This window comes from Rhinatrema bivittatum, chromosome 8 (assembly GCF_901001135.1).
Source record: "Rhinatrema bivittatum chromosome 8, aRhiBiv1.1, whole genome shotgun sequence".
NCBI lineage: Eukaryota > Metazoa > Chordata > Amphibia > Gymnophiona > Rhinatrematidae > Rhinatrema > Rhinatrema bivittatum.
This window is the reverse complement of record NC_042622.1, coordinates 238,685,293-238,708,484: the sequence shown is the minus strand read 5'-3', so window position 1 is coordinate 238,708,484 and position 23,192 is coordinate 238,685,293. Positions and strand designations below refer to the sequence as shown.

Below are 23,192 nucleotides of genomic sequence, written 5' to 3'. Positions count from 1 at the left end.
CACAGGCTGGCTGCTTCTCTCTCTCTCTCTCTCACTTACACACAGGCTGGCTGCTTCTCTCTCTCTCTCTCTCTCACTTACACACAGGCTGGCTGCTTCTCTCTCTCTCTCTCTCTCACTTACACACAGGCTGGCTGCTTCTCTCTCTCTCTCACTTCCACGCCCCCCCCCCCCCCCCCCAGCACAAATAGTAGCTGCAGCAGCTTTCTCCTCCAGCCCCCGCAGGCCAAGAAAGAAGAAACCCATCGGCCGCGGGAGGCTCACGCTGCTGTCTCCTTTCCCGATTACCAGCTCCTTCGACTGCTCGGGGGCCGATGCTGCTGCGCCGCTGCTATTTTTTCACGCGGCACGGCTCTTTCTTCCCGCGCATCACTTCCTGTTCCGGTTCAAAGGGGGGGGGCGGGAAGAAGACAAGGCCAGCCGCGGATGCCACAGCTTTTTTTTTTTTTTTGCACCGCTGCCGTTCCCGCTGGGCTTGAACGTGCTTTTAGCCCAGCGGCAACGGCAGTGCGGTGCGCGGGAAGGAGAAAGCCGTGCCGAATGAAAAAATTGCAGCGGCGACAGCAGGAACGGCCCCGAGCAGTCGAAGGAGCTGGTAATCGGGAAAGGAGACAGCAGCGTGAGCCTCCCGCGGCCGATGGGTTTCTTCTTTCTTGGCCTGCGGGGGCTGGAGGAGGAGTTGATGCAGCTACTATTTGTGCTCGGGGGTGGGGGTGGAAGTGAGAGAGAGAGAGAGAGAGAAGCAGCCAGCCTGTGTGTAAGTGCGAGAATGCATTTGATTGAGAGCATGTGTGTGTGATTGAGAGAAACTGGTCAGAGAGCAGCTGTGCCCGGCGTATAAGACGACCCCCGACTTTTGAGAAGATTTTCTTGGGTTAAAAAGTCGTCTTATACGCCGGAAAATACGGTATTTGGTTACACTGTAAAGCTTTGTTGCTGACTCATTGTTTGTCTATAAACTGATATGATGTTCTGCCAATGAATGCCGGTATAGAAAAAAAAACTCTAAATAACACTATGAACACCCGTTACGAAAACACCAACCACTTAGCCCTGTTACTCTGATCCATGGACACTTGACTTTTCATTTCACTTTATAATTCGACCATTTATTTATTTTGCTGCGATGCTTGACATTAACGGTTACTTACCTTACATCCTTTTAAAATGGCCATTAACTTTCAAATATTATTGTCATTATTTAATCGTTTTTGTATTGTTAATTTTAATGTTAATTTTAATGTTCATATTTTTAATTTAATTGTTTAGTTCTTAATTAATATATAATTTGTTCACATTATTTCATATTGTCTGTAAAGCCTGTTGCTAATTTATTGTTTATTGTAAACCGAGGTGATGTTATTAACGTGCTGCGGTATAGAAAAAAAAATCACTAAATAAAATCACTAAATAAATAAATAGATAAATAAATAAATAACAAGGAAGGGAGCACCTACTCGTGACTGGCCCACTGAAGCTCTTCACGCATTTCAACTTTTAAAAGAAGAATTTATAAAGGATCCTTGTCTGCAACGTCCTGATCCCACCAAGCCATTTTTTCTTGAAGTGGATGCTTCAGCTCTAGGTGTTGGAGCTATTTTGTTACAACCTTCTGAATCAGGGAAATTCTGCACTTGCGCCTATTTTTCTAAGAAGTTTTCTCCTGCAGAAAAGAATTATGTGATTGGAGAGTGAGAGTTATTAGCGATCAAGGCTGCACTTGAAGAGTGGCATCATCTGTTAGAAGGAGCTAAATATACCATTAACATCTACACTGATCATAAAAATCTTGCTTACTTATCACAGGCCCAAGAATCCATGACAAGTCTGATGGGCACTTTTATTTAGTCAGTTTAACTTTAAGGTACACTTTCACCCGGCCGAAAAAAATTTGCGAGCTGATGCTCTCTCTCGGAGTTTTGCGCCTGATGATTCCCCTGAGCCTCCTCGTCATATCATCAACCCAGGCCAAATACTGTTGGTAGCTACCTTTAGCGTTCCACTTGGGAAAATGGTGGTGCTGAAGCACTTAAGACAAAGAGTCTTACGATGGGCTCATGATTCTCATTTTTCCAGACATCCTGGTATTTGCAGGACCAAGAATCTTATTTCCCGCTTTTATTGGTGGCCACATTGGAAGTCAGACGTTAAGAGTTATGTGGAATTTGTCCTACATGTGCTCCTCAAAAGGTTCCGTGACAATGACCGGATTGGATCTGGACTCTTACAACCACTTCCCATTCCAGATAAACCCTGGACCCACATAACCACCGATTTCATCACCGACCTTCCTCTTTCTGAGGGAAATACAGTCATTTGGATTGTGGTTGATCGATTCTCCAGGATGGCTCATTTCATTCCCCTTCCAGGACTACCATCTGCTCCAGAATTAGCTCGACCTTTTCTACAACATATTTTTTGAATTCATGGTTTGCCTTCTAGTATTGTTTCTGATAGAGGAGTTTAATTTACAGCTCATTATTGGAAGAATCTCTGCAAAAAGTTTCAAATGGAACTAAACTTCTCTTCAGCCTATCACCCTCAATCGAATGGTTTGACTGAACGCACCAATCAGTCCCTCAAGACTTTCTTACATTGTTAGGAAAACCAACGACAGGATGATTGGGCATCTCTGTTACCATGGGCTGAGATTTGTCACAATAATCATGTAACTCAGGCTTCAGGATCATCACCCTTTTTTCTAGTCTTCGGGAGACATCCTCAAATTCCCCTTCCCATTACCACAACTTCTTCCTGCCCGGCTGTAGAACAAACTATCCAATTCATGACTGAGTTTTAGAAACAGACACAATGTCTCTTACAACAAGCCTCCAGTAAAGCTAAAAAGCAAGCCAACAAATGCAGGAGAGTGGGTCCGCAACTTTAGTCAGAGGATTTGGTGTGGCTGAGTACTCGGAACCTTAGATTACCCACAACATCCCTTAAATTTGCTCCCAGGTTTGTTGGACCATTTCCTGTTGAAAGGCAAGTCAGTGAAGTCACCTATAAACTAAAGTTACCCTCCAATTTACGCATCCATAATGTGTTTAATGTATCTTTGCTTAAACCTGCAGTTTTGTCTTGGCCCTCTAGGAGGACAAAATCCATCATTCCCTCTATAATTCAAGATAACACACAGTACGAGGTAAAAGAAATCTTGGATGCCAGACAATCTAGAAAAATTATGGACCAGAGGAGAACTCATGGGAGCCTGCTTGTAATGTCCGGGCACCTCGTCTACTCTAACAGTTTCAACGATTTCCTCTTAAACCTCGTTCCAGTAGTAGCAGGGAGGGCCTTTGTGGAGAAGGTACTGTTACCCATCAGCGGTGGCAGGGCTGGGCTTCCCTTCCGCAGTGCGGCATGGCAGGTTCTGTCGGCGGCAGAACACGCCAACTTTCAGCGTGCCCAAACACCACCCCCTCTTGGACATGTGCTGGCAAGACCAGAAGTCCTGCGTTTGCAAGGGAACTTCTGAAGATTTAAACCCCTGAGCCCAGCACAGCATTGCCTGAGCTACAGGCTTGCTTGTGCTGGTGCTCCCCCCGCGTTTCTTTGTTTCTGTGTGGTCATTGACCTCGGACTGCCTTGGACCTTCTCTGCCTGCTGCCTGCCTCGACCACAGACTGGATTTTGACCCTGTTACTTGCTCCCTGCCCAGTTTTGGATTATAGTCTGATGTCTGCTCGCTGTCTTCTTTGACCTTGGATTGGGATTGGACTCTGTTTGCCTGCTGCCTATCACGACCCTGGATTGGATATTGGACTCTTTGCCTGCTGCATGTCACGAACCTGGTTTGGATATTAGACTCTGCCTGCTATCTGTCATGACCTCGGATTGGAATTGTACTCCGTTTGCCTGCTGCCTGTCACAACCCTGGATTGGATATTGGACTCTTTTTGCCTGCTGCCTGTCACGACCTCGGATTGGCTTTGGACTTTTTCTGCCAGTTAACAGCTGATACCCTGAGTTAAAGTAAGACTGTCGTCTACTAAGGGATTCACTAACACGCTGTGTAACACCTTTAGAGATTCCTTAAGAGAAAACAGATGAGCTTGAAGAAACTATACCATGCTGACCATAAAAAACTATTGCCTTAAATAGTAAGCAAATAGTTAAGTTCTGGCAAAATATGTTTAAAATTAATGTTCACTTTCAAGGTATTTCTACAAGACAGAAAGTATGCTGAATTCTGGGTCCTAAGTTCAATATATGCATGATTCATTGCCCATGCCCATTCTTTGAGGCTGAATTAACTACCTTAGAAAGAATTTCACTGGTCTTCTTGGCCATTCATAGCTATTCCTGGACCTTCACATCTATAGGATGTGACTCTCTTCATCTTAATGAAGGGAAAATCATGTAACGTATCACACAACTTTGCAAGAGAGTGTCAGAGCTTCTTGGGAAGAAGCCTTTGCTCTTTAGTCATTTTGAAATGGGGGATCCTATGTTAAGCTCCACTTTCATTCCTGTGTAAGCTGCTTGGAGGAGCCAGTTCATTTTCTCCCATGTACTGAGGACATTTTGCTCATAATCCAGCATGAAAATTCCAGGGTATCCACGACAATTATGGAACACAAAGAGTGAGAGAATTCTCCTTACAGAGTAGATGCAAAGTCACTGAGAATGAACGTTTAGTGAATATTGATTTTATTCTTTGAATGTTTGAATTCTCTCTGCTTTTGTTAATTTTTCTGATTTCCTAATAGAACTAATCAATTTTATTTCTATATACTGATTGTATAAAATGTTGCTTTTTGACAAGAAAAAGTATGCTAAGCAGCTTGATTATTCATCGTTAAATTTTTGCTGCATTGATTAGACAGATTTTGTCTTTGTCAGCAGCTTTAATGTATGTCTTTTCAAACAAAGCAATAATCTTCAAGAGGTGTACAACAACTTTGCAAAAAAGATCAGGACACTTAAAAGTAGTATGATAAATATATTTGTTGAATTAAGTTTATGCTGCCTTGTAAATTCACTTCTAAGTTCATCCTGCCTTGTTTTCCTTTTTCGCTATGTGACTTAGATTTTCTTCTCCTTTCTCTTTCTCATTTCCATTAGATGGTCAAGCCTTTTTCATAGAATGGAAAGGTTTAGAAAAATCCTGAAATGTTTTCTTTTTTTGCTATAAATTGGTCAATTTATAGAAAGCAGCCCAGTATGGACAGAATGAAATAAAATGTCAGAGTTCTAATTGGAATACACAGTCTTTCAATTAAGACACAATACTAGGTTTCCGGTCAAAATGTTTGTCATCAATTAATAAGTAAATAGATTCTAGTATAGGCCATATATTAAGTATTGCAGATTTCCTCTGCTAGTGTGAATTCATTGGGAAGAAAATGACAGAATGTTCACCCAGGAAGAAGTACAATTCTTTGATAAATTGGTCGTTCCCTTTGGGAGAATAATTTGTGAATTTCAACATGGATTCTTTTTCACTGAGAGGCAAATGAAGTTGGCATTTATGCTCTGCAGGTTGGAAACTGATATTATAATTATTTCTGGCATTATATACAGAGCCCACTACTTCGTAAGGAAGTAGTGCACAATGGGGCGAGGAAGGAAAGGTGGGCGGGCTTAGGGGAGGGCTCAGGGGGCGGGGCGATGCCTGGTAGAAGAGGGGAAGCCAGCGCGGACGGACTTCCCTTTTTGCCCAGGCATCGCCGGTGCGGCTTCATCCCCTCCCACCCTCCCGTTAGTGGGGGGAGCTGGAGCCCTAACAGATCCGGCGCAAATCCCTCAACGCTTCAATGGCCAAGAGGGAGGAAGAGGGGAAGGCTGAGGCGCTTAGACCAAACGACCCGACTTCCACGGTAGGATCACCAGCAACGGCACTATGGCTTTAACGGCCAGGTATCAGTGACAGCTCCCCGGCTTCTATGGCCGTGGGTGTGCGCGCGCCTCAGTGGATTTTCATGCTTGGCACGTAGAAGCGGGGGGTGTTCGCTGGTCACGTTAAAGTAGGTGTTAATTGTTATGCTGTTTTAATAGTTATCCTAATGTTATTGCTATTGTTATTTATTGATGGTTATTTATATTGTTGGGCTGCAGCCATTATTATCCACCATTAAACTATTATCGAAAAGAAAATTAGGTCCTTACCTTTTGCTAATTTTCATTCCTGTAGTACCAAGGATCAGTCCAGACTCCTGGGTTTTGCCCCCCCCCCTCTAGCAGATGGGGACAGAAGTTTACAAAACCAAACTCCGCCTATATCTAGGCTGGTGCCACCTACAGTCTGGCAGTATTACTTAATGTCAAAGCAGAACAATATCAAAACATATCAACTAACTCCATAACAATCACCTCAACACCGGTACACAACCCCCCAACTGGGGACCGAACTCGAGGTATTAAACAGCAACTCATCCTGACTGAGACAAAACAGACGAACACACAGACCACACAGCCTCTCCTGGCATCAGTCCAAAGACTGGGTGGGACTCTGGACTGATCCTTGGTACTACAGGAACGAAAATTAGCAAAAGGTAAGGACCTAATTTTCTTTTCCCTGTACATACCAGGATCAGTACAGACTCCTGGGATGTACCAGAGCTTACCTTACTGAGGGTGGGAGCCGGAGAGGCCTGCTCTAAGCACTCCTTCTCCAAACCCCATCGACCCTGGTGCCTGAACATCCAAATGATAGAGCCGGGCAAACGTGTGGACCGATTTCCAGGTGGCCGCCCTACAGATCTCCTCTGTAGGTATATGACGACATTCCACCCAGGAAGTGGCCTGGGCACGAGTAGAGTGAGCTCGTAGTCCTGCGGGTAGCGACCTACCCTGCAACAGGTACACCGATCGAATGTTTTCTTTCAACCAACGCGCAATCGTAGTCTTAGAGGCCGCCTTACCTCGCCTCGGACCACCATAGAGGACGAATAAGTGGTCAGACACTCTGAATGCATTCATGACCTCCAAATACTGCAGTAACGCGCTTCGAACATCCAACTTGCGAAGATCCTTTGCCATAGGATCCGAAGCCTGTACCTGCAAAAACGACGGTAACTCGACCGCCTGATTGACGTGGAACGATGAGACCACTTTGGGTAAAAAGGACGGTATCGTCCGCAACGAGATTCCCGACTCCGAAATCCGCAAAAAAGGCTCCCGACACGACAGAGCCTGAAGCTCAGAAATCCGTTGCGCCGAAACCATGGCCACCAAGAACACGACCTTCAGAGTTAAATCCTTAAGGGTGACCCTGCGAATAGGCTCAAAAGGTGCCACACACAATACTTTCAGGACAACATTCAGATTCCAGGACGGGCAAGGCTGCCTAAACGGAGGACGCAAATGCCTCGCCCCCCCCGAAGAAAACGCACCACATCCGGATGGGACGCCAATGATGTTCCATGAATGCGTCCCCTCAAGGAACCCAGAGCCGCCACTTGCACCCTCAAGGAACTACAGGAAAGACCCTTGGACAATCCCTCCTGAAGAAACAGAAGTATGTCCGAGATAGCCGCTCGGGTAGGAACCACGCCATGCTCAATACACCAGGACTCAAAAACTCTCCATACACGCACATAAGACAACTAGGTAGACTTCTTACGCGAACGCAAAAGAGTAGATACCACCGCCTCCGCGTACCCCTTGGATCTCAACCGCTGCCTCTCAAAAGCCATGCTGCTAGACAAAAGCGATCCACCAGGTCGAAACAAACGGGTCCCTAGTGCAGGAGATCCGGAAGATACTGAAAACGAAGCGGTTCCTCTATCGCCAGATTCAGGAGATCCGAGAACCACGGCCTTCTTGGCCATTCTGGGGCGACGACTACCACGTCCACAGTGTGCTTCTCGATCCGACGTAGCACCCTGCCTATGAGAGACCACGGAGGAAACACATAGAGTAACACATCCGTCGGCCACGGCACTACCAGAGCGTCTACCCCGTCCGCTGCCATCTCCCGCCGGCGAGCAAAGAACCGGGGAGCTTTTGCATTCTTGAACGTAGCCATCAGGTCTACCGCTGGCGTGCCCCACCGAGCGCATATGAGTCGGAATGCTTCCTCCGCGAGCTCCCACTCTCCGGGATCCAGCCAGTGGCAACTGAGAAAATCTGCCTGGACGTTTTCTACCCCAGCTATGTGAGAGGCCGCAATACTGCTCAGATGGGACTCCGCCCATATCATCAGCGACCTTGCTTCGGATGCTACCAGCTGACTCCTGGTTCCCCCTTGTCGATTGATGTAAGCCACCGTGGTCGCATTGTCCGACAGGATCCTGACCGCCCGACCGCGGATAAGAGGAAGGAACTTCAAAAGGGCCAGCCGCACCGCTCGAGTTTCCAACCGATTGATGGATCACGACGCCTCCCGAGGCGACCATTGTCCCTGAACTGACTGCCCGAGACAGACCGCTCCCCAACCGAGCAGACTGGCGTCCGTGGTAACCACCGTCCACGATGGAGTCTCCAACGAAACCCCTCGACTCAAGTTGACCGGACAGAGCCACCAAGGCAAGCTGTCTCTGGCCTCCTGGGTCAGTGGCAAATCGAGGAAGTAATCCTCCGATACTGGGCGCCAGCGGGAGAGCAACGCTGACTGCAAGGGACGCATATGCGCGAATGCCCATGGGACCAACTCCAGCGTAGAGTTCATAGACCCCAAGACCTGCAAATAGTCCCATACTATCAGTACTGGCCTGTTTAATAACCTTCAAATCTGAGTTTGCAACTTCACCATCGATCCTGCGTGAGCTCCACCGTGCCTTGACGCGTGTCGAACAAAGCTCCCAAATACTCCAGGGATTGAGACGGCAACAGATGGCTCTTGGCCACATTGACCACCCAGCCCAGCGAGCGTAACAGCTGGAGTACCCGCTGAACCGCCAAGTGACAAAGCGCTTCCAACTTGGCTCGAATCAGCCAATCGTCCAAATATGGATGCACCAACAGTCCCTCTTCGCGGAGTCTCGCTGCCACCACCATCATAATCTTGGTGAACGTGCGAGGAGCTGTTGCCAGGCCAAATGGCAACGCCTGAAACTGGAAATGCTGCCCCATTACCGCAAACCGGAGAAACTGTTGGTGATCCGGTCGAATGCCAATGTGAAGCTATGCCTCCGTGAGGTCCAGGGAGGCTAGAAACTCCCCCTTCCTCACCAATGCGATTACCGAACGCAATGTTTCCATCCGAAACAGAGGAATCCTCAGACACTTGTTGACACTCTTCAGATCGAGAATGGGACGAAACGTTCCTTCTTTCTTGGGTACTACGAAATAAATGGAATATCGGCCCTCTCGGAGCTCGTCTGGAGGGACTGGTACAGTTGCCCCGAGATCTTGAAGCCGAGCCAGAGTCGATCGCACCGCTCGGCGTTTTTCTGAAAATCCGCAAGGCGACACTAGAAAACACGGGACGGTCGGTGTGAAAAATCTAACGTGTAGCCGTGTCTTATTACTTCTAGTACCCACTGGTCCGACGTGATTCTGGCCCATTCCTCGTAAAACTGGCTCAACCTGCCGCCAATCTTGGGAACGACGGAATGGACCGGCCTCACATCATTGTGCAGGCTTACCGCCTTGCACGCTCGAACCGGTTCCCGGATGGCCGAAACGGCGCCCACGAAAGGACTGAGAATAAGATTGCTGCCGGGTAGCACTGTGACGAAACGAAGAGTTAGATCCCCGAGATGTCCGAGGACTGCGACCGCCGCAAAACTGAGGCTGAGAGGCTGGAGCCCCCTGGTATCTTGGCCTATCCTCCGGCAGCCGATGCACCTTATTCTCGCCTAAAGATTCAATCAGATCCTCCAATTCCTTGCCAAACAGCAACTTCCCCTTAAACGGTAGGGAACCCAATCGTGCCTTGGATGTCCCATCCGCCGACCAATGACGGAGCCACAGCAGCCGCCGCGCCGCCACCGCTGATACCATAGTTCTGGCGGATGTGCGCAAAAGATCATAAAAAGCATCCGCACTATAAGCAATGACAGCTTCTAAGCGACTTGCTTGCCTCACCTCATCAGAGGACAGGGACTCGTTGGCTAAGAGCTGCTGCGCCCAGCGGAGACCTGCCCGCAGAGAAAAATTACTGCAAATTGCCGCACGAATTCCCAATGCCGAGACCTCAAAAATTCGCTTAAGCCGAACTTCCAACTTCCTATCCTGTAAATCTTTAAGCGCGGTACCTCCGGTCACCGGAATAGTGGTCTTCTTCGTTACCGCTGCCACCGCTGAATCTATTCTCGGTAAGCGCAATAGCTCTAGAACGTCCTCTGGCAGTGGATATAACTTATCCATGGCCTTTGCCACTTTGAGCCCCAGTTCTGGAGTATCCCACTCCTTAAACAGCAAATCCGAGGCCGAGAAATGCAAGGGAAAAGCTGAAGGAGGACCCCGGAGCCCCAAAACGACCAGATCCGTCTGTCCGAAACAAGACTCAACCTGCGGAAGCGGGATCCCCAGCTCTCCCAGAATTTCTGGAATGAGGGGCCCAAGCTCGTCTTTCCGAAACAACCTGACCACCTTTGGATCATCCCCCTCAGCTCCATGGGGCACTCCGGAACCCTTGGCCCCAGGCTCACCGTCCCCCTCAACCCCCCTCCGGGGCTGGGACGGAAAATCCAGATCCTCTGTTGGCTCCTCCGACTCCGTAGAGGAGTCTTGCTGTCCCCCGGCCCAGAAGGGGCTGGACCCCCTGCCCCTGGACCGGGCTTCGGCAACTTTTCCCCCGTAGCACCCATCTCCGAGGGCGGGGTCCCTTGGGTCCTCTTCCGGGCCATGCGTCGGGCCTTAAAGGCCTTGTGCATGAGAAGCACGAACCGAGAATTGAACGAAGAATCCGAAGACCCCTCGTCCTCACTCCCTTCCCCGGGAGAATCTTCACTGGGAGCCCTGTGCCTCGCTGGCCTTTTCCCCCCAGCAGGTCCCTGCTGGGGTGACAAACGCGGCGGGGACCCAACGTCCCCGCTGTCTCTTAGGCCCGTGTCTGCCTCGGCTCCCCGAGCCAAGAAAATGGCCGCCGTTCCCGCCGAAAATGCCCCCAAAATGGCGGCCGTCCCAGGCAGCGCCGAAGACGACCCCCCTGAAAACAACGTGGCAACCGCGGTGGACCCAGCGCGAGGCTGCCTACCCCCCCGGGTCCCCGATGCCGGCGCCGATCCTCCCTCTCCTCCGCCCACACAACCGGAACAGAGGCTGTCCCTAGACAGCCGCGCCGCCGCGGACCCGCAGGCCCGGCAAGCCGCTTGCGGGGGCATGGTCTGCCGCGGATCGAGGAGTAGCCCGCGAACAAAAAAAAAACAAACCTCACCAAGCCCTCCCCTGCCCGCCGCACAAACCAGCACCGACCGCCGCGGGAGGAGAGAGAGAGAGAGAGAAAACCGCGATCAGGGCCCCGGCAGGAAACAGCACACCACAACAAAGGCAAAAACAGGCACTTTAAACTTTACCTCGGATCCGGAGCCAGCTGGGGGGAGTGAGTCGGTATCACCGGTTTCACCCCCAGACTCGAAAAGCCGGTATATGGGGCTCCCCCACTCTTCGGCAGCCTCAACCAGGGGGAACAGTCCCCTCAGGACCTTACCCTCCCCTGGGAGGCGGAGACTGGGAACAGCAGGCAAGCCTCTGCGGTCCGTCCCCTCCGACAACAACACCTACCTGCTACCTATCCTTCTTTTATTTTATTTTATTTTTTATTTATTTTTTTTTCTACCACCTAAAACTTAGGCCGCAACTTCAGACTGTAGGTTTGCACCCTCTCCACCTGCTAGGAGACAGAAGAATACTGCCAGACTGTAGGTGGCACCAGCCTAGATATAGGCGGAGTTTGGTTTTGTAAACTTCTGTCTCCATCTGCTAGAGGGGGGGCAAAACCCAGGAGTGTGGACTGATCCTGGTACGTACAGGGAAAAAGAGTTGCATGAGCATGCAATTAATGGGTAAGGGTGGGAGGGGAGGGACACACGCAGCCTTTCCACTGCCACATTGTGCTTAGGAGTTCAGAAACTAAGTTACCCAGTTCTTCACTAACATTTTTTTAGGCTTCCTAATGAATTACTCAAGCAGAAAGAAATAAATCTTGCTTGCCTAACATGAGGCTTGAACCCACAATCCTGAGATTAAGAGTCTCAGGCTCTACCAACTGAGCTAGTCAAGCATAAATAAAAAGTAGTTTAGGAGATGTTGGTACTTACAATTTCTGCTTAAGTCACATTTCATACAGCCAGGACCAGTGCAAGGTTATTAGGCACCCTAGGCAAACCTTACAGTCTGGCGCCCCCTCCCCATACACAATTTTAAATTATGCATTTATAACATATTTTACATGAAAAATGACATTCTGAGGTAAAATTAATATACAAGTTGTGATAATTTCATGCACTGTTGTGATGCCAACAAGAAAACTTTGCATCTTGGAATTCATATGGCATCGTACCTATTGTGATATATTTCGGCATGGTCCTCCCGTATCAACACAGTACTATTTGCCAACACTCAAAGAATAACAACCCCACCTATGAAAAAGAATACCACAAATATTACACCAGAATCTAAAATATGAATACACCTCCTATTGGGAAAACAGAACAGGCCAAGCTACTACAGATCCCTACAGAGAAACCACATGCTAAAAGAATGCTTCATCTCAGTCTTTGCATGCAGAACACAAACCCTCACTAAAACACCTCCAATCAGGAAAACAGAACAGGCCAAGCTACTACAGATCCCTACAGAGAAACCACATGCTAAAAGAATGCTTCATCTCAGTCTTTGCATGCAGAACACAAACCCTCACTAAATACAGAATAAAGCCACATAAAGTATGAATAGAAATGTGCAGACAAAAACTGAACTGTAAAGCGCATCACGCCAGACTCTATACAGAGTAACAATGGAAAAACAAAAATTTCACCACTCCTCGTGAAACAAATCAATAAAATCAAGATATATAAATCATTAATCATAATTATAAAATCATACAAGTAAATTAATTTCAAAACAGCTGATGAATAGAATATCCAATAATTAAAGACTCATGCAAATTTTGAAAGCTTTACCAAACACCAATAAAATATTTCATACAGGAGACACATCACATACTACCCAATAATTAAAATGGTAGTCAATCAAGAAAAATGAACTTAAAAAGCCACCTTTACTTACCCTCTCCAGCAGTTCTCCTACTCCTTTCCCTTGCAGGTCACACCAGAAGCAGCAGTAGCTGCTGAAGCTGTCCTCACAGTCCTCTTCCTTAGGGACCACAACCAGTCTCTTCTCTCTCTCACACACCCTCAGGACCAGTTTCTGTCTCTCACACACCAATCATCTCCCCAACCAGTCTCTCTCTCTCTCTCTCTCTCACACACACACACACACACACAAGCACACACATACCAGTCATCTCCCTGATTAGTCTCTTTCACACATACACATGTCACCTCTCTGGCTAGTCTCTCTCAATCACACAATACTCTCACTCTCTCTTACTTACACACAGGCTTTCAATCACACACATGCTCTCTCTATTTCACTTACACACAAGCTCTCAATCACACACATGTTCTATCTCACTTACAAACATGCTCAATCACACACATGCCCTCCCTCACAGCCACAAGCCAGCCAAAAACATGCTGCATCTCTCTCGCACACACACATTGACACACACAAGCACCCTCCCTGACTCACATATACACCACACACATACAGAAGCACCCTCCCTATCTCACATACACATTACACTCTCACAGAAGCACCTTGCTTTCAGACTTGCAGCATTTTTCACTTTTACTAAAAGTGAAAGTGATGCTCCTAACCATTAAATAAGAAAACCACATTCCTATCAGAAGGCAAAATGACACCCTTCCTTCAGGTTCTGTCCTCCCAAGGGACAGCTACCCTACCGTACAGCTTCTCTTGTTTTACGCTTTCAGGCAATAAAGCAAGTGTCTTTCTTCAAACTATCAGTCATGGCAAATTCTTCAAAAAAAAATCATATCACCCCAATACTTCAATCTTTACATTGGTTACCAGTCAAATACAGAATACAGTTTAAAATTCTATCCATTATACACTCTCTCATTCATACCCCTAACTCAGTTACTTTATGCACCATCCTCCGCATTTACAAACCTACCAGACACCTAAGGTCAATGGACAAAAATCTTCTTGATATCCCATCACCTCGACAAGCCCGTTTAGATATTACCAGAAAAAGAGCTTTTTCAGTCATAGGTCCCATTTTATGGAATTCATTACCAGACTCCATCAGATCCATATCCAACTCCAAACAATTCAAAAAATCTTTAAAAACACATTTATTTCAAATTGCATTTCATATACCACCCACCAAATAATGCATCATATTCCCAGTTTTGGCACCTGATCCCGATTCTTTCACTTGTTTACTGATTTGTTTAAATTACCTATTTTATTTTAATTTTATTTTATATTAATTAACAATTTTTGTAATTTTTATATCTTCTATAACTAAGTTATCTTTAAGTAACCCTTACTTTTAGTTTTATTAGTTTTATCTTTATTTTATTTGATATTTGTAAACCGTTTTGATTAAACACTGTTTGTAAAGACGGTATAGAAATATTTTTAAATAAATAAATAAATAAATGTGATTATTCATGTAGGAGATATGGAACAGAAAGACATCCTTAGTCAGCTTCCCTTTTAAATGGGAAGATTCCAGTCTTAGTCATTTAAAAATATACATTTTCTAAAGGCTTAAAAAAAAAAAAAGCAAAACTGTTTCAGATTGGAACTATTCTAGTCTTCATGCATAAATTATGCTTCAAAAAACCCCAAACAAATCCCACCTGGCATCAGTATCTTAAATTTGTGATTTTGCTCAGATGAACATTTTAAATACTTTAATTTTTTTTTTTTTTGCTTTAGTATTTGTCTCTACCCACTTTGTTAAATTTTATTTTCCAGAAGAGGGATGCTTAAAATTCAGTAATTTCATCTTTCATCCAAATTTTCAAAAGTTGCGCTACCAGCACAAAAGTTGAAGTATATGTATTATCACATTTCATGTTTTTAAACCTTTCTTACATACATAACACATACACACACACAGAAGTGCCATTCCTTTCTTACATACGCACACACAGAAAGAAGATCAGCGCAGCCGGTCTAGCTGATCACATAGCCGAAGAAAGGAAGATCGGCGCAGCCAGAGACCAGGTGCTAAGACTTAGGGGGTGCCGTGGCAGGCAGCCAGCCTCCGACTCGCCCTGCCTCCCCCCCATTGCCACCCTCCCGACTCCCCCATGGTGGTCCAGCGGAGGGCCCGGGAGCGATCTGCCGCTCCTGGGGCCTCGGCTGCCACTAAGCAAAATGGCGCCGGTAGCCTTCAGCCCCTACCTTGTGACAGGGGCTACCGGTGCCATTGGTTGTCCCCTGTCACATGGTAGGGGCTAAAGGTCACCGGCACCATTTTGCTTAGTGGCAGCCGAGGCCCCGGGAGCGGTGGATCGCTCCCGGGCTCTCCGCTGGACCACCAGGGGGGGCGTCGGGAGGGTGGCACTGGGGGGAAGACAGGGTGAGTCGGGGGCTGGCAGAATTTTGAAAGGGCACTTTTGCCCTTTTAAAATTCTGCTGCCTGCTGCAGCGCCCCCTAAGTCTCGGCACTCTAGGCACAGGCCTAGCTCGCCTAGTGGTTCCTCCTGCCCTGCATACAGCTGTAGGCATTCAAAGAGCTCAATAATTGCACCGGTGGGGTAAGACACTGATGAAATAGGAATCTCTGATTTAGCTCATCTTAAATCTAAACATGATTTTTTTCAGATTTCTGTGAGTTTGGTTTTCACCTCCTCTCTAATGTGTAAAAAAGGCACATTTCGCTTTTGTAAAATTATTCTTTCAGTGAAGACACTTTATTTGGCTTCCCTGTCCAAATCTTTTTTTCTGAGCAGCAAGAGGCATTGGCATTTATGCTCATGAGGTTTCAACTGATATTATATTTATTTACTGTATTTTAATGAGCACAATTTCATCAGCAACTAGACATTAATAAAGGCCATAGATATTTGTACTGCAGGTTTGTTCTGCTACAGTGAATTGATTGGGAAAATATTGACAGGACATTTACACAAGAAGAAGTACAATTCTTTGATAAATTCTAGAAAGTGCTTCCTTTTGGGTGAACGTTTTGGACATTTCAACATGGATTAATTTTTATAAGAACGAAATATAATTTTAATCTAAGCACTCATGGTTGAAACTAATATTAGATTTTATTCCTGCCACTAAGAGCAATCACACTTTTTATATGTTATTTCTGACATATTTTCATGGAGTCCTCTCATTATAATAGTCATGCTTGTTATTATTGAGTGAAATGCTTGACAAAGCATGATCAGAAAGTTCACCTGAGAAGAAGTACAATCTTTCGGAGATTTAAAGAAAGTTCTTCCTTCTCATTTGAACAATTTGACTAAATTCAATAAGTCAGGTAAAGATATAACAAAATTAAAGGAAAATTAGTTTCTTACCTGATAATTTTCGTTCCTGTAGTACCAAGGATCAGTCCAGGACACCTGGGTTGTGACTCCGCACCAGTAGGTGGAGACAGAGCAAAACTTGTGGGCGGAGCCATATATGCCCCTGTGCCAGTCACAGCCCCTCAGTCATACGTAATGTCAAAGTAGCAATGCAACAAAACTGGCTAGAGAATTCACTTCCAACCCAAAACTTAGCACCAAACTCCTAACCGGCCTCCCCAACCGGGAGCCAAACAAGCGATCAGCAGGACTAAGAATAATGATGAGCGGGCTCTCCGTTACTGTAGCGAAGCCCTGCGGGCGGGATCCTGGACTGATCCTTGGTACTACAGGAACGAAAATTATCAGGTAAGAAACTAATTTTCCTTTCCCTGTACGTACCAGGATCAGTCCAGGACACCTGGGATGTACCAGAGCAAAACTTACCGAGGGTGGGAAGCAGGGAGGCCCGCTCGGAGTAGCCCCTCTCCAAATCCCCCGGAATCGGGAGCCCGGGCATCCAACCGGTAATGCCGGATAAAGGTATGCATCGACTTCCAGGTAGCCGCCCTGCCAATCTCTTGAGGCGATACCTGAGCTTCCTCCCAGGATGCGGCCCGGGAACGAGTCGCATGAGCCCGAAGACCCACCGGAGGCGGCTTACCCGTTATCAAGTACGCGGAGCCAATGGCTCCCTTAAGTCAACGCGCGACCGTCGGGCGGGACGCAACCGCCCCTTTCTATGGCCCCGAGAACAAAAACAAACAGATGGTCGGCTACCCGGAACGGATTAGTAACCTCCAAATAAGGAAGAAAAGACCTCCGCACGTCCAGTTTCCGCAGTTCCCTGAACTGGGGATCAGTGGACTCCCCGACCCGAAACGCGGGTAACTCCACTGACCGATTCACGTGAACAGACGACACCAGTCGGGGAAGGAAGACGGGACCGTGCGCAAGAAGACTCCGGAATCGGAAATCCGCAAGAACGGTTCCCCATAGGTCAGCGCCCGCAACTCCGAGATACGCCAAGCAAAAAACACCGCCTGCAAAGAAGGTCCATAGTAGTTGCCCGCTTTAAAGGCTCAAAACGGAGCCGAGCCAAACCGCAGTTGAGGTTCCAAGCCGGACAAGGGGAACGCAACGGAAGACTGAGACGTTAAGCCCCCCGAAGAAGCGGAAGATATCCGGAGGAAGAGCCAGAGAGGGTCCCCGGACCTTACCCCGCAAACAGCCAAGCGCCGCCACCTGGACCCGCAGCGAACTGCATGCCAAGCCCTTGGCCAGACCGAATTGAAGCAACGTTAGAATATCTGCGAGGGAGCCACCCCCGCTGCACGCACCAATCCTCAAAAACCGGCCAGACCCGGACATAAGCCAGAGACGTAGACCGCTTCCTAGACCTTAGCAACGTGGCTATCACTGCATCTGAGTAAGCTGTTTTCTCCGCAGGCGATTCCTCGCAAAACCATGCCGCGAGACAGAAATGATCCGCATCCTCCAGACAGACGGGCCCTGATGTAGGAGCCCTGCGGACCCCTGGAGACGAATGGGAGATGTCATCGACAACGGGATGAGACCTGAACGGGTGCAATTCTATGCGCCACAGAATCGTGCCTATCGTCGACCACGGGGGAAAAACACGTAAAGGAGCACATCCGTCGGCCAAGGAAGTACTAGCGAGCCGACGCCTTCTGCTCCCCGTTCTCGACGTCGACTGTAGAAATGAGGAGCTTTCGCGTTGTTCCATGTGGCCATCAGATCCATGTGGGGCAGCCCCCCACCTTTCGTAAACGAGGCGGAAGCGCATCGTCTGCCAATTCCCATTCCCCGGGATCTAGATGGTGTCGGCTGACGAAGTCCGGTTGATCAATGTCGACCCCGGCAATGGGACGCTGCGATGGGACCGAGATGGTGCTCTTTTTTTTTTTTTTTTTTTAAATAAACAAAACCCAATAAACCGAAACCAATAAAACCACAATAACCCTGACTAACCAACTATCAGTCCTCAGGGCACTCAGAGGCTGTGACTAGACCTGCACCACCTACTGGAGACAGAGTAAGACTGAGGGGCTGTGACTGGCACAGGGGCATATATGGCTCCGTCCACAAGTTTTGCTCTGTCTCCACCTACTGGTGCGGAGTCACAACCCAGGTGTCCTGGACTGATCCTGGTACGTACAGGGAACCCTCTTTGAAACATAATTATTCTGTATAATCCCTTTCACACAGCTGCCGTTAAAAACTGCATAGAAATGAGCCTCTATTCACTAGAAAAAACTACTTCTTTTACACACTCATAAGGGTGTTGGATTTCATGCTAAACTGAAAGTGAGTGAAAACCTTTAGAGATTCCTTAAGAGAAAACAGATGAGCTTGAAGAAACTATACCATCCTGATCATAAAAAACTATTGCATTAAATAGTAAGCAAATAGTTTAAGTTCTGTTAAAATATGTTTAAAATTAATGTTCACTTTCAAGGTATTTCTCAAAGACAGAAAGTATGCTGAATATTAGCATTCTGGGTCCTAAGTTCAATATATGCATGATTCATTGCCCATTCATTGAGGCTTAATTAACTAGCTTAGAAAGAATTTCAATGGTCTTCTTGGCCATTCATAGCTATTCCTGAACCTTCACATCTACAGGATGTGACTCTCTTTATCTTAATGAAGGAAAATCATGAAAGGTATCACACAACTTTGCAAGAGAGGGTCAGAGTTTCTTGTGAAGTAGCCATTGCTCTTCAGTCATTTTGAAATGGGGGATTCTACTTTAAGCTCCACTTCCATTCCCATCTAAGCTGCTAGGAGGAGCCAGTACATTTTCTCCCATGTACTGAGGACATTTTGCTCATAATGCAGCATGAAAATTCCAGGGCATCCACGACAATTATGGAACACAAAGAGTGAGAGAATTCTCCTTACAGAGTAGATGCAAAGTCACTGAGAATGAAGATCTTCAAAAAATACGCGATCGCGTACTTTTGTTTGCGCACCAGGCGCGAACAAAAGTACACTGGATTTTATAAGATACGCGCGTAGCCGCGCGTATCTTATAAAATCCGGGGTCGGCGCGCGCAAGGGGGTGCACATTCGAGCCTAGCGCGAGCTGCCTGTTCCCTCCGAGGGTGCTCCGATTTCGGAGCGGCCTCGGAGGGAACCTTCCTTCGCCCTCCCCTCACCTTCCCCTCCCTAACCCACCCCCCTGGCCCTATCTAACCACCCCCCCCACCTTTGTCGGCAAAGTTACGCCTGCTGAAAGCAGGCGTAACTTTGCGCACGTCGGCCGGCAGCCCCGCTCTGTCCTCCAGTCCCGGGGGCTGGTCCGGAGGCCTCGACCATGCCCCCGGGCCGGCGCCACGCCCCCGGGCCCGCCCCCAAAATGCCGCAGTACGCCCCCGAAACGCTGCGTCGTTTCGGGAACGCCCCCGGACACGCCCCCTCCCGCCCCTTTTCGAAAGCCCCGGGACTTACGCGCGTCCCAGGGCTTTACCCCCGCTGGCGGCCTATGCAAAATAGGCGCGCCGGCGCGCGAGGGCCCTGCGCGCCTAAATCCGGAAGGATTTACACGCGCGGGCCTTTTAAAATCCGCCCCTTAGTGAATATTGATTTTATTCTTTGAATGTTTGAATTTTCTCTGCTTTTGTTAATTTTTCTGATTTCCTAAAAGAACTAATCAATTTTATTTCTATATATTGATTTTTCCATCCTCAGATCATCATCTGATAACTTTCACATTAATCCACCTTCCCCCACAGCCTCATCCAGTCACCATCAACCACTATTGTTACATCTCTTCTTTCTCCACTACATTGAGTCAGCTGATGAAGCAGTTTCTTAACAGTATACTCTTCTCTGCTTTAGACCCTTTTGCCTATCCCCTTATTCTTCCTGTAAGGCACACCTTGGCTTAACCCTAGAATTTACTTCCTACATTCTTGTGCCAGCTCTGCAGAACATCTCTAGATAAAATCCCATGCCCATGCAGACTTCATACATTTCAAATTCATGCTGACCTTACAGTCTTTTATTGCACTTGCCAAGCATCCATCTGACAAACTCTTTTGCATCCAACCCTCACCGTCTCTTTGCTACATTCAATTCTCTCCTCAAACTTTCTTTACCTCCCTCCCCCGCTTCACTTTCTGTCCAGACTATGGCTGACTACTTCCTTGATAAGACTCACAAAATTAGTCTTGAATTCTCAACCAGGTCACCTCGATCTCACTCTTTCCCACTTCTTTCATCTACCCATCTCCTGGTCTCTGCCACTATCACCTCCTTTTCTGAAGTCACAGTGGAGGAAACTGGCCATCTTCTCTCCTCCTCCAAACTCATTATTTGTTCCTCCAACCCCATTCCCACCCAATTCCTCAGCTCTATCTCCATGTAGAGTATTTGGGCTTGCTGCAACCTCAGGAAAAGCTCAGGAAAACAATAAAACTGGCCAACTTAATTCTGGTGCAAGTACTTATTTACACTTCTTGAAAGATACAGAAACCAAAATAGTAGCTCTCCTTATGGCATGTTCAACTATAAGGTAAACACACTCTGTCAGGGTCTACTGTAAGATTCTACCAGCTCCCTGGGGCCTCCCCAAGCTTTCTAGGCCTGGGTTCTTATGGTAGGATAAAGGGAACTGTGGCATGCGCTCTTCGACGGCTTCGCCCTGCTTGTTGCACCCCTATCTCGGCTGCTCCCACTTACCTGGGCAAGATGGCTACCACAGCGTCGTCAAGCTGACTTCTCTGGCATCCCTGGAACAGCTATGGTGCAGTTGTACGCCACTGCTCCTCCCAGGTACCTGCTAGGGTGCGCGCTGGCAACCCACATCTAAGTACGCCCAGTGGCGCGAACCTCGAGGGCATTCCCTCATCTGACATCACGCCAATCCGGGTATATCTACTTCTCAAGATTGCTAGCTCATTGAGTTGGCAAAGGCTCGAATAGACTCAAACTTTTCCTGTCTGCGCTACTCTGCCGCTTCCCTGCTGCCTGCAGGAAGCTCTCCTTCTGCCCTTCGGGGTTTTGCTACTAACTTGGGTACCTGCTCCTCGGGGGCCCTCTGTTCTATTTTCAGGTGCCATTCAGGGAACAGATACTCGCTCCTCGAGGGCCTGCTCTCCCTGCCTCAGTGCCTGTACCTATGACAACTATCTGGTGGAATTGTATCCATAACAAATAACACCGAGTGAGTACTCTATCTCATCTGTCTCATCCACAGTAACTCCTTGCTGCAGAACCTCCTGACGTCACCTAGGAGAGAAGGGCTCCCTCTGCCGAGGTCCCTGAGACTACAACTCACCACTGCCACCTGGTGGCTATCTTCAAGCTGTATAATAAAAGAGTTCAATTCTGGTGTTTTGTGTATAGAGTCTAGCCCAGTGCTGTGGCTCCTCATGGGGCTCCTCCCCATGGGCGTGGTCATCTCCATAGCACCCAAGGATCCACTAAAACACATGTAATAACAACAGATTGCCAACTCATGGATCTGGCTCAGCTCACGGCGTTGCAGGCCATTCCAGGCCTGGCCCAGCGGATCGCCGAACAGCAGACTGTGCTAGAAGGACTGACCGCTGCATTTAATTTGTTACACAAACAGATGAACTCCCCTTCCACCTCAGGTGAAGAGGCTAAACCGTCAGAGGTGACGGTCAGGACGACTGTACCTCTAGCAGCTCCTACCTATTTCTCGGGAGAAGTATTGAGATGCAGAGACTTCATTAACCAGTGCTGCATGCACTTTGCGTTACAACCTGGACATTTCCCCACAGCTTATGCGAAGACTACGTATATCCTATCATACCTAGATGGACGAGCCCTGTCCTGGGCATCTTCGCTGTGGGAACGCGAGGACCCGATCCTTCACAACATTGAAGGATTCCTTGAACTGTTCAAATCAGTTTTTGATGACCCTGCCCGATATTCTGTTGCAGGATCTTCCTTGGTTCACCTAAAGCAAGGGAACAAGACCCTAGCTGACTTCGCTATTGAATTCAAGACACTGGTGTCTGAATTATTCTGGAACCTAAGATGCCTGAAGACGCTGTTCTTCGAAAGAATGAACACTCGCCTGAAGGATGAACTCTCAGCCAGAGAGATGCCTGAAACCTTGGATGAACTGGTGAAACTGGCAACTAGAATTGATTGCCGGCTTTGAGATAAAGTTCAAGAAACCAAGACTTCCAGGAGACCCTTTCTGTGTGAAGTCCGAGTCAAGACTGCATCCAGGGCTGCCCCTACGGTCCCAGCAGCCGGTGAAGAGGAACCGATGCAATTAGGCCGCAGCCACCTGACGTCAAAGGAGAGAAGAATGCGGAAGAAATTAGGGGTGTGTATATACTGTGGACAAGCTGGCCATGCTGTCCAAAATTGCTCTATATGTCCGGGAAACGGACAGACCTAAGTCCTACGGGAGGACTCTTCTTAGGTCTCACCACTCCTTCTCCTCCGCTCTCTCTTCCTGTATCTCTCATCTGCGGTCCTCTACAGTACCAGAATCTTGCCCTAGTGGACTCAGGGGCAGGAGGCAATTTCATTCTTCAATGACTAGTGGAACATCTATGGATCCCCACTTCCACTTTGTCGCCTCCTCTACTTCTTTCCTTGCCGGGAGAAGTAACACTACGTACTGAACCAGTGTGTCTACGTACTGGTGCTCTCCATATGGAGACCATTTCCTTCTTTATTTTAGAGAAGGCTATGCACCCCATAGTACTGGGATTACCGTGGCTA

General features: G+C 47.7%; 1 non-coding gene across 1 annotated transcript; it reads right to left on the bottom strand.

The window, feature by feature from the left end:
- Positions 1-12,042: 12,042 nt before the first annotated feature.
- Positions 12,043-12,115, bottom strand: TRNAK-CUU. Its single transcript has one exon. It is a non-coding gene; the product is annotated as a tRNA-Lys (tRNA).
- Positions 12,116-23,192: the final 11,077 nt, after the last annotated feature.